This window comes from Cebus imitator, unplaced genomic scaffold, assembly GCF_001604975.1.
Source record: "Cebus imitator isolate Cc_AM_T3 unplaced genomic scaffold, Cebus_imitator-1.0 Scaffold220, whole genome shotgun sequence".
Taxonomy (NCBI): domain Eukaryota; kingdom Metazoa; phylum Chordata; class Mammalia; order Primates; family Cebidae; genus Cebus; species Cebus imitator.
In genome coordinates, this window is record NW_016107535.1 from 1,397,334 (window position 1) to 1,412,895 (window position 15,562).

Consider the following 15,562-nt stretch of genomic DNA (forward strand, 5'->3'; position numbering starts at 1 on the left):
TTTTTTTTTTCTTTTTTTTACATGCGCAAGGATTTCAGAAATCAATACAGTTTCAAGAATTTCAGGATAACTCAAGGAATTTCAAACTTCTTTGCCAAAGATGGTGTTGACAAATTTATATAGTTCATATATCTTTTATCTGAAATGCTTGGGATCAAAAGTGTTTCAGATACCAGATTTTTCCTGATTTTCAAACGTTTTCACTAACCTTACTGATTAACATCCCTGATCAGGAAATGCAAAACCCAAAATGGTCCACTGAGCTTTCAGTGTCCTGCCTGTGCTTAAAAACTTTTGAATTTAGGAGCATTTTGAATTTCAGATTTTTGGGTTAGGGATATAAAACCTGTATAATTGTTGAACTTCTTGGGAATAATTCCATTTAAAAAAATATTAAACCTTTGGAATATTTTCCCTACTCTTTACTCACCACTACTATCTCTTTGTTTTTCAATAGTAACCACTCCTGCCTCTTTAAACAAAACATGTCTTGTATTTGCCAACACAGGGGAAGGGAAGTTAAAGGAGCAGTTGACTGTTCACTTTCTGAATATGATAGAATTCCAGCTTTGTGGGGAAGAAAGAATCAGTGAGTTTGAGTTGAAGGACCCATGCCATTGTTTACCTAAATTAAACTAGTTAAAAGTCACATGAAAGAAAATTGTGCAAGCAATTATCATCCTTTACATCACTATAACTTATCTTACTGGAGAAACTGTACCTTCTGTGCTCTAATTATTCTCTGTTAAAGCTCTCCCTTTCCATCCTTTTCTTTCTTCCTCCCCATCTCCTTCCCTTTCCTACAGGAAAGAGGTTGCTCAATAAAACTTGCTCTCAATTTTGCTTTTGGTTATGTTGGTATTTTATGTGATTTGCTTCTTCACTAAACAGTAGTCAGTCTGTGAGACTGTATTGAAGAATGCCGAAAAAGTCTATAGACGTGGACTTAGATATTACATGTTATTTTTAATATTTCTCTTATGTTATAGAGTAGCTTTTTGGGGAGCTGAGGTTTACAGGCAATGCTGTGTGTGAACATATATGAGTAAATCTGATAAACTGTGGAAGGAGGCTTGCAAACTGTCAAATGTATTGTTCTTTCATTTTGAAATGGATTGGATGTTCTTTTGCAAGAGATCTCATTTTCCCTACTTCTCATCCATTGTTCAGTTGCCTTCCCCCACCTATGAGCTTTTTGAGTCAAACTTTATTAACCTTTTTCCTGATTTTTCTTTTATGTCTTTCTTTCCTACCCCAAAGTATAATTAGACCTCAGGTTGTCCTTGTGAATGAGCTCTTCCTCAATCCTAGGTCTGGCCAGGCATGGTGCCTCATGCTTATAATCCCAGCAACATGGTAAAACCCTGTCTCTACAAAAAATACAAAAATTAGCTGGACATGGTAGCCCACACCTGTAGTCCCAGCTACTCAGGAAGATTGCTTGAGCCTGAGAGGCAGAGGTTGCAGTGAGCCACGATCATGCTATTGCATTACAGTGTGGGTGACAGAGCGAGATCCTGTCTCTAAATAAATTAATTAATTAAAATAAAAAGAATCCTAGGTCTTGGTGGCTTACTCCTCCCCCCACCCCCCCAAAAATTGATGTGTTTTGCTCTTTTACTGGAAAACCATTTAGTCTTCCTATTCTTTCTTCCTTAGACTTCTATCTGTGTTTTTTTTTCTAGCCACTTGTATTAGGCTCACAAATTGCCTAGTGGTAGCTGATTGACCTCTTCAAAATGTCTGTTTTCTGTCTCCTTGTCTCAGCTTCTTGAGACAGCTGTCTCATGCTTGGTGTGTCATAGGAGCCCCATGGATGTGTTGAATAGATTTTGCTCAGTGGTCTCTTCTTTAGAGAGCGCTCTTCACATTTATATGTATGTATATACCACTGTTGAGCTGCTAAATCTCCAAAACCCGGAGTTGCAATGTCCGTCTTTTAATGCAGACTCCCTGCCACCACCAGGATGTCACAGGTCTTCTCTGACAGATGGCCATGTAGCCTCTACTTGAACACTTGCAACTCTTTGCGAGGCAACTTGTTCTACTGCTGGATAGGTTCATGATTACTGTTCTTCCTTGCACTACATTAAAGCTGGACTGCCCATTATTTTAACCCCCATATTTCCAGCATTGCATAATTTAAAAAAGTATAATGCTGATTGCACATGACATGTCCCTAGACACTTAAAGATATCTTTAATTCCTCCATCTGCCTCCTTTCCTCATTCAGACCTTCTCTTGCTACCTATATCCCATAGAAGGCTTTGGATGCTCATCTTCTTGATGCTTTCCCCATTTCTACAGAACTTTCCAGATTTTGGTCCTGACATCCAATTCTAAGGAACTCCCTGAAGGCCACATTTTTTTCTCTGATGGCACTTGGAGCGATATGAATAAACTATATGTGTGTGGGTCTAAAAGCTGAGATGAATTCGAGTGCTTATTAGATGTGTGAACTTGATTAGGTTACTTAATCTTTCAAAGTCTCGGTTTCCCAAGATGCAAAATTAATATAATACTAAATTCCAATAATATTTTTAAAGATTAAAGATAGAAAATGCTAGCTTAGTTACTAAAACATATTACTTTTAGCTTGATCAGTTGTTTTGCCTTTTATCTGTGCAACAGTGCCTTCTTTTTTACACACGTGCACTTGGTTTTAAAAATCATTTCAAGAGTTCTTCCCTCCTTCTTTCCTTCTCTCTTTCCCTCCCTCTTGAAATTTTATCATGTGTATACTCTTATAAAAATTACCATCACGGTTAGATTTATTTCCTTTTGAAATTTTATATCTAGAATTTAACATGATTTTCTTGACAAATATGTTTTCTTCTACGTGAATTTTCTCAGCTGCTGCCTACAGTTCTACTCATGTGTTCAGCCTCTTAATCTTTCTGTGAAAAACATGTCTTCATCCTGCCAACAGGATAATGATGACTGGCTCATTGCATGTCACTTAACTCCTCACTAAATGCTTTACTTAATCACTCAATAACTTCAAAATCATTTAGTTGTACGATACATTAAAAAAAATTAAATGTTCAATTAATTTCAATTTCTCAAACACTAATCCCATCTTATATGACATGCATTGAACTAGGTGTGTGTTGTAATAGTTGGATAGAACATTTTGTTCATTCGCTCGTTGATTCATTCATTGAATGTTCTTTAGAGTACATACTAAAGACTAGGTGCTAGATAGACTTGGGGTTAGAATTCAAGAAGCTGTGTTAGAAGAAGGGCTTCTATTCAAGATGCATGATCAACTAAAAGTGATAATGCAATATGGTAATTTTAATGATCCAGATATAAAACTAGGCATTATGGTACTTTTAAGAAAGGCTGCTTCATCAAACCTTTTTTGCATCAAGAAGCTTCTAACCAGGGAAACACTAGATGTTGAGTACGGTCTCAGACTATACTGGAAAGGTAAGACCCATATTAGGGCTTAGTTATGTGTGATTATGAAGCCATCTTGTGAGAATCAACCTCTAGGTTCCATGTGTTATCTTTGGTTCCCCACCCTTCACCCCCACCGTCCCACCCCAGTTGCATTCATGCCATATTTTTCCTTCTTCTTTTCAATTTGGAAGCTTTAGAATCAGCAGAATAACATAAAGATAGGTGTGGTGACATTATAGGCTCACTCTTGGGATGCAATTATTACATTAACTTTTCTGTATTTCCAAGTAAGAATAACAATGTAATACATAAAAATAATCTTATGATAGTAGAACGTATTGCAAAGTATTTCTCTATCCGTCATTTTCTTTACTTCTTGTAGAAAAGCTTAGTGCTTGTGGGTTCCGTTAAATGAGCGTTTTAAGCACTGTGTCTGATCTGATAGATACCAGCACAACAATCCTCCATATTTGGAGAATTTGGAAAGAATTTTTTCTCTATTGCAAAGTGATTGTCTGTGTTGTCTGATTTTATTTATATCACAAGACCAGGTCTGCCTATAACTACATGTCCAGGAAAGAGTTCCTTTACTACTCCGCACCTTGGTTTTGTCTCTTGTCAAATGAGAATATAGCTATCATTACCAATAACAGTATCAATTTTTCCTCGTGCAGTTGCAGTGAAAAATAAAATTATCTGTGTGAAAGCACACTGCATACAGATGGTAACAATTAAACATATTAAACAAAGCTTTTGAGTGACCAGATTGTCAGCTACTTCTGTTAAAGTGAGTTCTGGTTAATTAGTTAGTTCTTACCTATTTCCCCAAACTTTCTGAGATAGCTTCATGTTTTTTTCCTCTTTACCCCAAAGTGCCTGCTTGCAAGCACTATATGCTTAATGAGCACTTGTTGATTAAATTTTTAAAAAGTACTTACCTCTTTTTGCTTTTATTACTATTTTAAATTAACACATAATTGTACATATTTACGGGGTACAGTGTGATATTTTGATACATGTATACAATGTGTAATGATCAAATGAAGGTAATTAGCATATTCATTGCTTCAAACATTTATTATTTCTTTGTGTTGAGAACATTCTAAATTCACTCTTCTAGCTACTTGAAAATATATAATAAAGCATTGGTAGTTATAGTCATTCTATAGTGCTGTAGAATACTAGAACTGACTCCTCCTTTGTACTTTTGTATCCACTAAGCAACCTTTGGCTCTCCTCCCTCTCCTGCTAATTTTCTCCACATCTGGTGATCACTATTTTACTCTGTATGTGATCAATTTTGCCTTAGCTTCCACATACGAGAAAGGATATATGATATATAACTTCCTGTTCCTGGCTTATTTCACTTAACATAATGTCCTCCAAGCTTATACATGTTACTGTGAATGACAAGATTTCATTCATTTTTTCACGGCTGAATAGTATTACATTGTAAATATATACCACATTTTCTTTACCTATTTATCTGTTGATGGACACTTAGGTTGGTTCCTTATCTTGGCTGTTGTAAATAGTGCTGCAATAAATATGGGAATGCAGCTATCTTTTTGAAAAATTGATTTCTTTTTTTGGATATATGCCCAGTTGTAGGATTGCTGGATCTTATGATATTTCTGATTTTAATGTTTTGAGGAACCTCCATTCTATTTTCTATCATGGCTATACTAACTTACTTTCCCACCAACAGTGTATAAGTTCCCCTTTCTTTGCATCTTTGTCAGTGTTTTTAATTTTTTTTTCAAATCTGCGATAAGAGCTATTCTTACTTGTGTTACATGATATCTCCTGGTGGCTCCATGTCCTGTGTATGGATATCCAGTTGTTCTAGCACCACTTATTAAAGAGATTGTTCTTCGTACTTTTGTTAAAAATGAGTTGACTGTAAATGTGGAGTTTTTTTTTTGGGTTCTCTATTCTGTTCCATTGGTTTATATGCCTGTTCAAGAACTATCTTGAATAAAAGTGGTGAAAGTGAGCATCTTTGTCTTGTCCCAGAGCTTAAGAGAAACATTTCAGCTTTATCCTGTTCAGTATGTTGAATGTAAGTTGTGTATTATGTTGAGGTATGTTTCTTTTATACTTAACTTGAGGTATTTTATCATGAAGGAATGTTGAATTTTATGAAATGCTTCTTTTGGATGTAATGAGATGATCATGGTTTTTGTACTTTGTTTCGTTGAGGTAATGTATCACGTTTATTGATTTACCTATGTTAAACTATCCTTGTATCTCTAGGATAAATCCCACTTGATCATAGTAAATGCTTCTTTAAGTGTTTGTGGATTGAGTTTGCCAGTATTTTGTTGAGGATTTTTGCATCTATGTTCATCAGAGAAATTGACCTATAATTTTCTTTTTACATGTTTGTCCTTGTCTGGTTTTGGTATCAGGGTAAGAATTCATTCATGAAATTTTTTATCTTTGAGATAATAGATTTTTATTATTTCTATCTTTGTTGAAGATTGAAACAATAATTTGATAATTTTTATTTTTATCTTTGTTGAATTTTTTCTTCATATTGTTAATTATTTTCCTGATTTAGTGAAATTCTCTCTCTGTACTTTCTTGTATCTCATTGTGTTTCCTTAAGATCATTATTTTGAATTCCTTTTCTGGCATTTTATTGATTTCTTTTTTATTGGAGTCTGATACTAGAGAGCTGCGTTCCTTTGGTGGTATCATATTTCATTGCTTTTCCATGTTTCTTGTGTCCATGAGTTGATGTCTGTTCATCCAGTGGAATAATTACCTCTTCCATGCAAACTTTCTAGAGCGGTTTTCATAAAAAAAGGCTTTCACTTGCAGTTAGGGTTAGTGTTACAGTTAGTTGGGAGGGGTGTGATGACTTTGTTTCTGAATAGATGCGGTGGTATGGTCTCCATGCAGCTTCTAAAGCTATGTTCAATGTTTGCAATAACTGTGGGCACCTCAGTAGCTTAAGCTGTAGAAATCTGTGGCAGTGGTGGTGGTGGCATAGATTGTTAATATCCTCAGTGTCAAGGGCTTTGGGATCCTCCTATTCTTATTTTTTTCATAATGGGGAGACTTAGCCAAGGGAATTGTTCTTTGTTTCAGATATGACATGATCTACATGCAAGTGCAGTGTTGCTCAGTTCTAGGTGCAGGTGACCACAATCTTATGCCCAGGGTCTTTCCAACCTATTGTGACACTTGGGTCTTAGGCTACAGATTCACTGTCTGTGCTAGGGTTGACTGTAGGCTTCCCACAGAGCCAGGATTTTGTGATTCTGAGGCACTACTCTACAAGCTGAGTCCCAGGCCTGAGTGGCTTAACTTCAGGAAAGAAGGAGTGCAGGGAAGTTTGGACCCAGATACCAGGTATGCCCCTGATTTGGCAACATGAGCCAATAGGACTCAGTGGCAACTTGGATCCCAGGGGATGAGGCACCATGTGGTAGTGATTCTTGACCCTTGGATGTTGGAACTTGAGCAGTGTCTTAGACTCTGAAAGACCACATGCAGCAGCAGTACTCCAGCATGGCAAAGCACAGCTGTTACTTGTGTCCTGAGTGGGAGCAGGACACAGCATAGTGATGGCTGAACTCCACAGGGAGGGGTATCTTAGCAGCTCTGACTCTAAACAGGTGGGCCAGCTCCAGGGAAACAGCATATTAGAGTTGTTTGCCCTGTAGGGTAGAGTGTCTCAGATCAGTCCAGCCACTGCTCTGTTTTCCTAGGATGTGGGTTGTCACGTCAGCTCAGCCGTGGGATGTACAGCTGCTCAGTTGAGCGATGGCACCAGTTCACAGGGGGCAATGTGCCACTTCAGCTCAGGCCTGGGGAACATGACTTTTCTCGGCAGCTCAAGTACCATTTCCCTGAGATGAAGCGTGCTACTTCGGTTAAGTAATGGGGCACACAACTGCTCTGAGTGGCCAATGTACTGCTTTCCCAGGAGGCAGGGTGCTGCTTCAGCACCAGCCCGAAAGGGAGGGAGAAAGGTAGATGAAGTGATTCTACCTTCACATGGCCCCATGCGGAAGAGAGGAACCGTTGCTGGCAGCTTGGCTTGGAGATGCTGGGCCACTGGTTGTGGGTGATTCAATGGTGGCTTAACCTCAGCGATGAAGGGGAATTATAGCTATGCACTCCCAAAGCAAGACCCACTGCAGCCAGAGTTCCAATTCCAAGATGGCATAGTGCAGTAGCTGCAGAGGCCACAGAGGGCAGGGCACATTGTTTGTTCTTTTCTTAAAGGAGCATGACTGTGGACTTCAGCCAGGTCCCTCAGCTGGGACTTAGCTTCTGTGAGGACTACATGAGACCCTGTGGGTGAGGTCTCTAGCTGTTCAAGGTGTTGATGGGGCTTGCTGGGATCCTCTTGCTGAGCTTCCTACCCTAGAGGGAAGTTCCTCCCTGTTCCCAGCTGATCCCAGTTGTGTGATGGGTGGTGAAGACCAGGTGTTTTGTTTCTATTCTCCATGTGGTCATTCCAAGTTTCTTGCTATCCAGGGTTTCTGCAACTCCTCTGATGTAGTCTGGTACTCTGCCTCAGTCATTATTTTTTCTTCTTTTGTTTTTAATATTTTCATTTTTTTTTCTATATGGAGATGGGGATTCCCTATGTTGCCCAGGCTGTTCTTGAGCTCCACAGCTCAAATGATCCACCCACCTTGGCCTCCCAGATTACTGGGATTGCAGGCATGAGCCGTCACACCTAGCTCAGTTATTTTTGTTAAAGTGTAGTTGTTAATTTTTGTTGTGGCTGTCTTTGTGAAGGGGACGAGAGCTAGGGTCTTCTGGTTGGCCTGCTACTGATGTCACTCTTAAAGTACTTTTTTTAAGAAGTCCAGTGCTAGAGATTTATAAGCTACTTATATTTCTGCTTAGAATTCCTAAAGTCTCTCATTTTATTTCTAGATTATAAATTCCATTGATAGAGCCCTTATAAATATAACATTAAGAAGTTGAGCATTACCTTTAGGCCAAAGCAATTTACTTTTTAAAAATCTGATTAATTTCAACACAATCAACCAGACGTCAGAAGATTTCAGTGCTGCTGATAGATGCTGACAGGTGAGGAAATTAAAATCAGAGAGGGAAGCAATTAAATCCTGGCAAACATTACTTTAATGAGACAACCAAATCATAAGCTATGGAGTTTCTTGTATTCTTGATAAGTATCTTAGGGTGGCAGGTGAGAGTGCACTTAAAATTGCATGTGGTATTTGATGATGGGAATGGAGTACCGTCCATATTGTCATCCAATTCCTTTGGCCTTATCTAAAATTCCAGTCACTTCTGGGGACAGATGTCCCTGTTTAAAACATTGTTTTATTTTAACAAATGTTAGTATAAATAATCCTCTTATTACTACCTCTGTTACTACATGAAACTTATAAAAATGACCAAATAGTTATTGGCCTTTTCACAGTGGTTTAGGATAACCATAGTCAAGACCTGTGAAAAGAGAAACACAAAAATGTGTATTTTATGCAACTTCGAATAAAAGATTTGATAATCACAGCACTAAAATCAGAGTCCAGTTCCTCAATGCACATCTCGTTATTCTTTTCAATATGATGCCCCCTACTCAGAATGAATATATGGGACAACAGAGCTAATGAGGGGCCAGTTTATTGACCTAGTGAGAGCTTTTATAAGATACTGTCATATTGCTTGTTATATTGCACTTACAAAATATTAAGTATTTTGAGTTAGCTTTGTACTTGTTTAATACCTCTTGTAACTTTTGTTCATGATATTAAGATAATCATCTTAGGGATGCTTACTTTTTGTTGTGGGATGTGGTGGTAAATTCAAAGAATGCCATGGTTTGTGAAAAACCCCTCACAACTGATCTCTGCACTTTTTCATTTCCCATGTCCTTCCATTTTCCTCTGCTCTTTCCTTGCTCCCTGTCATTTTTCTTGCTTCTCTCTCTTTCTTTATTATGTTATCTTCATTTATTCCATCCTGTTTTCCTCCAAAATATAGTTGCTTCTGAAAAATTGCTTCTGAGGTTGAGCATATTTTTGAGGGGAGAGAGGATGAATGGTGTGACAAATGATGCAGACATGTCATCAGCAGTTAGTTGTAAAATACACCAAGAGGTAGCCAAGGATAACTGGCTTCATTACCAAAAGGCTTGAGTGGGATTTTTCAGTTGTCCCAGATGTCTGTATGGAATTATGGAAAACTCCATTGCATTATGAAATACTCAGGAGCTACTGAGGACACATGCCAGTCAATCCACGTGAAGAGGGCTGGTGAACTTCGTAGCTAGAAAGGCTTCAACTTTCCTATTGCTTAAAATGAGACTTACTGGTTAAGGGTTTGTATTAGTCTATTCTCACGCCGCTATAAAGAACTGCCCGAGACCGTGTAATTTATAAAGAAAGAGGTTTAATTGAATCACAGTTCCACATTGCTACAGAGGCCTCAGGAGACTTATAATTGTGGCAAAAGCAAAGGAGAAGCAAGCACCTTCTTCAGAGGGTGGCAGGACAGAGTGAGTGCCAGCAGGGAAATGCCAGACACTTATAAAACCATCAGATCTCATGAGACTCCCTCGCTATCATGGGAACAGCATGTGAGAAACTACCCCCATGATTGGATTGCTTCCATCTGGTATCGTCCTTGACTCATGGGGGTTATGGTGATTACAATTCAAGGTGCGATTTTTGCTGAGGACACAGCCAAACCGTATCGGACTTGTCACAAAAACTCACTGGTACAGACTTGCTCATATGGCTGTGCTTCAACACTTTGCCCAGAGATGTTGCATCTTGAAACTTTCCTGGTGAGATCTGAGAAAGTGTTCATGGTAACACTGCATCGAACACTCCTTTTGCCCTAGCTTAGTAATGTGTCACCTTCTGGTTAGACCACAGATGTGAAGCCTACTCTTTCTCCTTGCACTTGTTAGTAAAGCAGAATTTAGAACTAAGTGTGCTTTAGTGCTTTGACAATCCAATGTTCTGTGTTGTGCACTCAGTTTCCTTTTCCTGAGGTTATTTAGTGATCGTCTTCAAATAGCACACTCCCAGTTTGGAGGCTACATCATGCAGTAGAAGCGTGCTTCCTGATTTTGGTATCAAGATACAGTGTTACATTTTTATCTGCTTCATGTTAACCATGTGAATGTTGAAGTTTGGTTTCTGTGTTTGTAAAATTTGGGTAATAAGATCTCATTGGAGTTATGAAGGGGATGGTTTGAGACATAATGGTCATGTGATTTTTTTAAACTATAAAAGCATGATGTTGAAAGATGATTAATGTTTTCATTTTGGTGGCAGATGGCAAGTTTCTTGCGGGGCATCTGATCAACCATACTCTTTTTTTTTTTTTTTTTTATATATATAAACCTTTATTTTAAGTTCAGGGGTATAGTTGCAGGATCCGTGTACTTTTCTTAACCTGATTTGAGCCCTTTATGAAAACAGGACATTTTATCAAAACTTCTTGGAAGTCTTATACTTCTCAACAAATCTATCCCTTCTACTAAAACAGATTTGCTTTGTTTTTGGAGTCTGGTTGGAAACTCCAACTCTCTGAACCTAAGGCATGATTATAGTCACAAAGTTGAAAATGATGTGTGATTCATCAGCAGATCTTTCAACAAAAGCGGTATCTGTCTTCCTTTTTAGGGGTCAAGGGAACATTTGATTTTAAAATCTTGATCCCTTTTCTTTTGAGAAAAGTTTTTGGGCTGTCTCTTGTTATATGGGGTCATACGAGAGTGACATAGATAAATATTGTGGTGTTTTAAACTTAGGAAACATAAGTCAAATAAATATTCCAGCCAGAGATATTCTCTTGCCTCATGTGCTTATCATGTTATATTTTGATCATATAAATATGGATTTATGGGAAGAAATGTTATCGCTGCCATCTGTAACCATATATATGGACTAATGGAGGAAAATCATATTTAAAAAGTTTAACTAAGGGCAGCTTTGGCTGTGGAGTATATATCATAATCTTCATTTACATATAAAGAAATTGACTTTCATGGAGTTTAACTTGCCTAAGGCCATTGGTAGAAGGAAATCCGACTGGTTTTAAATCCTGTGTTCTTTACCCATTTCCTCATTTCAATCAAGTAGCTGGTTTTACTTTATTTTCTCTCTCCAGCAAGACTTGTGAATTAAGACAATGAATTGTTATTTATCCTTGTCTTTTCCCAGCCCAATAACCTAGGAAAAACGAAAGTAGAAAGGAAGGATTAACTGGACCAGCAGGCAGAGCCTTTGGCTCCAAGTTCGTGCCCTGCCAAATACTAAACTGTATATAGTCTTGGGCAAATTACTTACCTTTTCTGAACTTCAGTTTCTACGTCTGTAGATGTGGACACTAATATTCATTTTATAAGGTATTTGTGAAGTTAATCATGAGGACTGTGTTAGCTCCCTTCTCATTCTTTCTGTCCCTCTTTGAGCTTCTGTTTCTTCACCTATGAAGTGAATAGAATGATCCCTTCCTGCTCTTCATCGGGTTCCTGTGGGGTGAAATGAATGTGAAAATGTTTTGTAAAACAAGAAACCACTATGCAGATATAAAAGGTTATGACTATTAATGAATAAAGATAGGCTCATTGTCTGGAAGTAATTTTCACTTATTTCATTTGCAGATACTGGCATTGCAGTTGACTGAACCTTGTGTCCACTGTGCATTCCAGGAGCCAGCTATCTGAAGTAAGAGAGGAGCAGTGTCTTCATGTTTATGAAACGCTAATAGGCATCTGAACTGGTAATACTGTTTTTACTCCCAATAGAAGAAATACAAAAAGGTACTTTATGAGGATCAGAACTGAAAAATGTCCAAGACAGTGAGCTGAACACGCTTTACATTTTTGTCTTTTTGATTTAATTTTTCCCTTTTAATTCATAGCCCTTAAGTTTTAATACCAAAACCCAAAATCTGGGCCACACAGAAGATTCAGATTTAATGTGTATTTTAAGTGTCCATAAAATACAATAGAGTAGAATGTTCTTACCCATTATTTTATTGTATCCTCAACTAGTATGTGACAGGAGCGCTCTTTACCTGGTTTCCTAGCCCTTGATTGAGTGTGTTTTTCACTATACTACGTTGCCAGTGTTACCTGGCTCTGAAGGGACTAAGTATTTCTAGTTGGGTCAGTCACTGTCTCTTAGCTGCCAGACAAAATCATCTCAAAAAGATAGAATCCAAGGCTGCAACAAAAAAATCCTAAGAACACAGAAATTGAGTTAAGTCTTTTGAAACCCTGGATCCATCGTATCTGAATGCCACTCTACTGAGGGACCAGTGGGAAGGACATCAATCTTTGGTAGAAGAATACATTTGTCTTGAGTTTGCCATGAAAATGGAGGCCAATGAAAGAAACAATTTTTAAAGGAACCATCATAGTTGTAAAATTTGCCAGATACAGTTTTTCTCCTCTAGTTAACCTGCTGTTATCTGTACCTCCTCACGAGCTCTACTGTGTTTTATGTAAGGTTTCAGAAGTCAGCCAAAATGAGGTAGTCAATATATAGAATAGTAACTTTGTAGAGGATTTAACATCATTATTTAAAGTACTACACACATGTTTTCCGCTGAGTATTCTATTAATTCCTTTGGTGTATTATACCCATGATCTTGAACTGCAACCATGACTTTAGTCACACAGACCTTTGAGAAAAATAAAGTTGGTTGGTATTACCCTGTATTTGTAGGACTTAGAAAATTTAGAATTGAGAGGAAATTAAGGTGTTGGGTTTACATGAATTTTGAAGCTAATATCATATATATAAAATAAGAACACATGTGCAAACAAGGTGGGTTATGTATGGAATATGAAATTTCTATAATTAAGTCTGATATAGCAGCCATTTAAGTTATTTAGATTTTCTTCTCATTCTTACAAAAAAAAAAAAAGATGGTTGTTTTTATTTTATTAATTAATTATTTATTTTTTTCAGGTGGAGTATAAGCTAGTTTACCCAGCAAGCTTTCTTTTTATTTTTAATTTATTAATTTTTAATTTTACTTTAAGTTCTGTGATACATGTGCAGAATGTGCAGGTTTGTTACATAGGTGTACATGTGCCTTGGTGGTTTGCTGCACCCATTAACCCATCATCTAGGTTTTAAGCCCCACATGCATTGGGTATTTGTCCTAATACTCTTCCTCCCCTTGTCCCCAATCCCCTGACCAGCCCCTATGTGTGATGTTCCCCTTTCTGTGTTCATGTGTTCTCATTGTTCATCTCCTACTTATGAGTGAGAGTTGTTTGTAAGCCATCATTCTCAGCAAACTAACACAGGACCAGAGAACACCGTTTTTAAAATATATAGTAGCAAAAAATGTAAGAATGGCTCTTGTCCATCTTTTATTTCTTTTCTAGTCCACAAAATAACCCTGCAAAAACTTGTTCCTAATGTTTTATTTTTATGGATAAATATATCAGGAAAGAATGTAATGTAGATATCTACTATCATAGTTTTTGATGGGTCTGTGAGGCGGAGATCTAACTTGTTCATTTAGAAACTGCACAATTATCACACTAAACTTCCCTCTGATGATAATTGTTAAATATTAATTGAATAAGCTTTGAAAAGTAGTTAACTCTGTCCCCACTGAAAGCCATCTTGAAACTATAAAGAGGAGTTTTAAGCAAGCCCTGAAAGATTTAAAAAAAAAGATTACTCTCAAGAAAGATGAATTTTCTCTCTTTCTCTTTTCCTTGTATTTCAGAGGTGGGGGTGGTGGAGAGGGAATGATGGAAACCTCTCAAGTAACCTTTGGGAGGTGGAGAAATAACTATTCAGAGGGCATGCTGTAGAAGTTTAAAATAATCTCGTGGCAGTAGCTGGTATCAGTGGCAGTAATAAAGAAAGAATAACAGTTTCAATAAATAATTAGACTTGACAGTAAATGTGTCAACAGGTACCCACTTAATGAGTGTAATCATTGTTTTTCTCTGCTCTCAACGTTGATCCACTGACTGCGGTGTGTTCTCTGTCCCATTTCCAAACCAAATCTATTTAAAGCTGCACTCCATGGAATCTGAAACAGTATACCCTGTTTACTATTTAGAGCTGATACCTAATGTTCTTTAATAGGCAAAATCTGTACTTCAAGGAGAACAGGCTTCTGGCATCTTGTAGACAGTTGATTATTCCTGTTTTCCACAGGGTGATTCATTACAAGGATGAATAATACCCAATTAAATCTCATGGGCTTGTCTATATTGCCAGAGTAAATTGTTTATTGTAATTTGGTGGAAACAATCCTAGTCTGCCTTAAATAAAATTAATCAGTTACTGTTTTTTGAAGTGGAGATAGAGGCAGTAGTTATAAGTGAAATTATTTCTGTAGTAACCTGGATAGAATCACATTGTTTTTGGGAGCGAAGCAGTATGTTGTATGTTATGTGCACCAGAAACCCTGAGAATCTTATTCTAATACCAGCTGTAATATCAACTGGCTGTGTCACCTGGGCAAGTCATCTTTCCTCTATGAGGTCCATTTCAGCATCTAACGACAAAGTTTCACCAGTTGATTATGGCATTACTTCTGGTTAAATGTTCTCTTGTATATGGTATTACTATCTAGCCAGTTCCTTTTCTCTCCTGGTACCATGTTTCCAAAATCATAGGACAGTCCTGTGACTCTACTACACAGCCACTGTGGGAATATAGTTATTCTTCTCCTTAGCTTTTGCTTCTTTTTCATACCAGAAACGCAGTTAATGACTTGCATTCTGTATACTGTAAGAATGGGCATTTATACATTGGTAGTCCCTTAACCCCAGCAACTTGCAATTCCTCATAAGGGAAGAAAAGCCATCTTCCCCCATGTTCCTTTACTCAGTGACATTGTTCCCTGATCTGGGTCTTATTTAGAGTATCTGGTAAACATCCCCCTATTGAGATTGTTAGGAGAGAGTGGATGCTTCTTTCATTATTTGATTTTTCCAGAGCAAATCATTGGATCTGTAAAGGGAGATCAGAATGTCAAAGCCAGAGGGGACTTTATGATGTAATCTAATCAAATTCTTTCATTTCAGACATGGAAATTCTGGTGACTGGGAGGGAATCTGATTTGTCTAAAGTGTTGTTGACTGATCTTGGAATAGAATTCTTCTGACTCCTTAGTTCTTCTCTCCCTTCCCTTCCTTCCCTCCCCTCCCCTCCCCTCCCCTCCC

The 15,562-nt window shown here is 37.7% G+C and overlaps 1 protein-coding gene across 6 annotated transcripts in view; it reads left to right on the plus strand.

Annotated features, from left to right (window-relative positions):
• Positions 1 to 15,562, plus strand: part of LOC108318535 (LIM domain containing preferred translocation partner in lipoma) — a 731,582-nt gene that overhangs the window by 184,038 nt on the left and 531,982 nt on the right. For 4 of the 6 annotated variants that reach the window (XM_017549612.2, XM_017549620.2, XM_017549616.2 and 1 more), the window contains exon 3: positions 12,020 to 12,083. The gene's annotated coding sequence lies outside the window, so the exon portion shown is untranslated. Of the gene's footprint in view, positions 1 to 12,019; positions 12,179 to 15,562 lie in introns of those variants that run through there. The other 2 variants (XM_017549618.2, XM_037746088.1) reach the window with 2 other exon arrangements.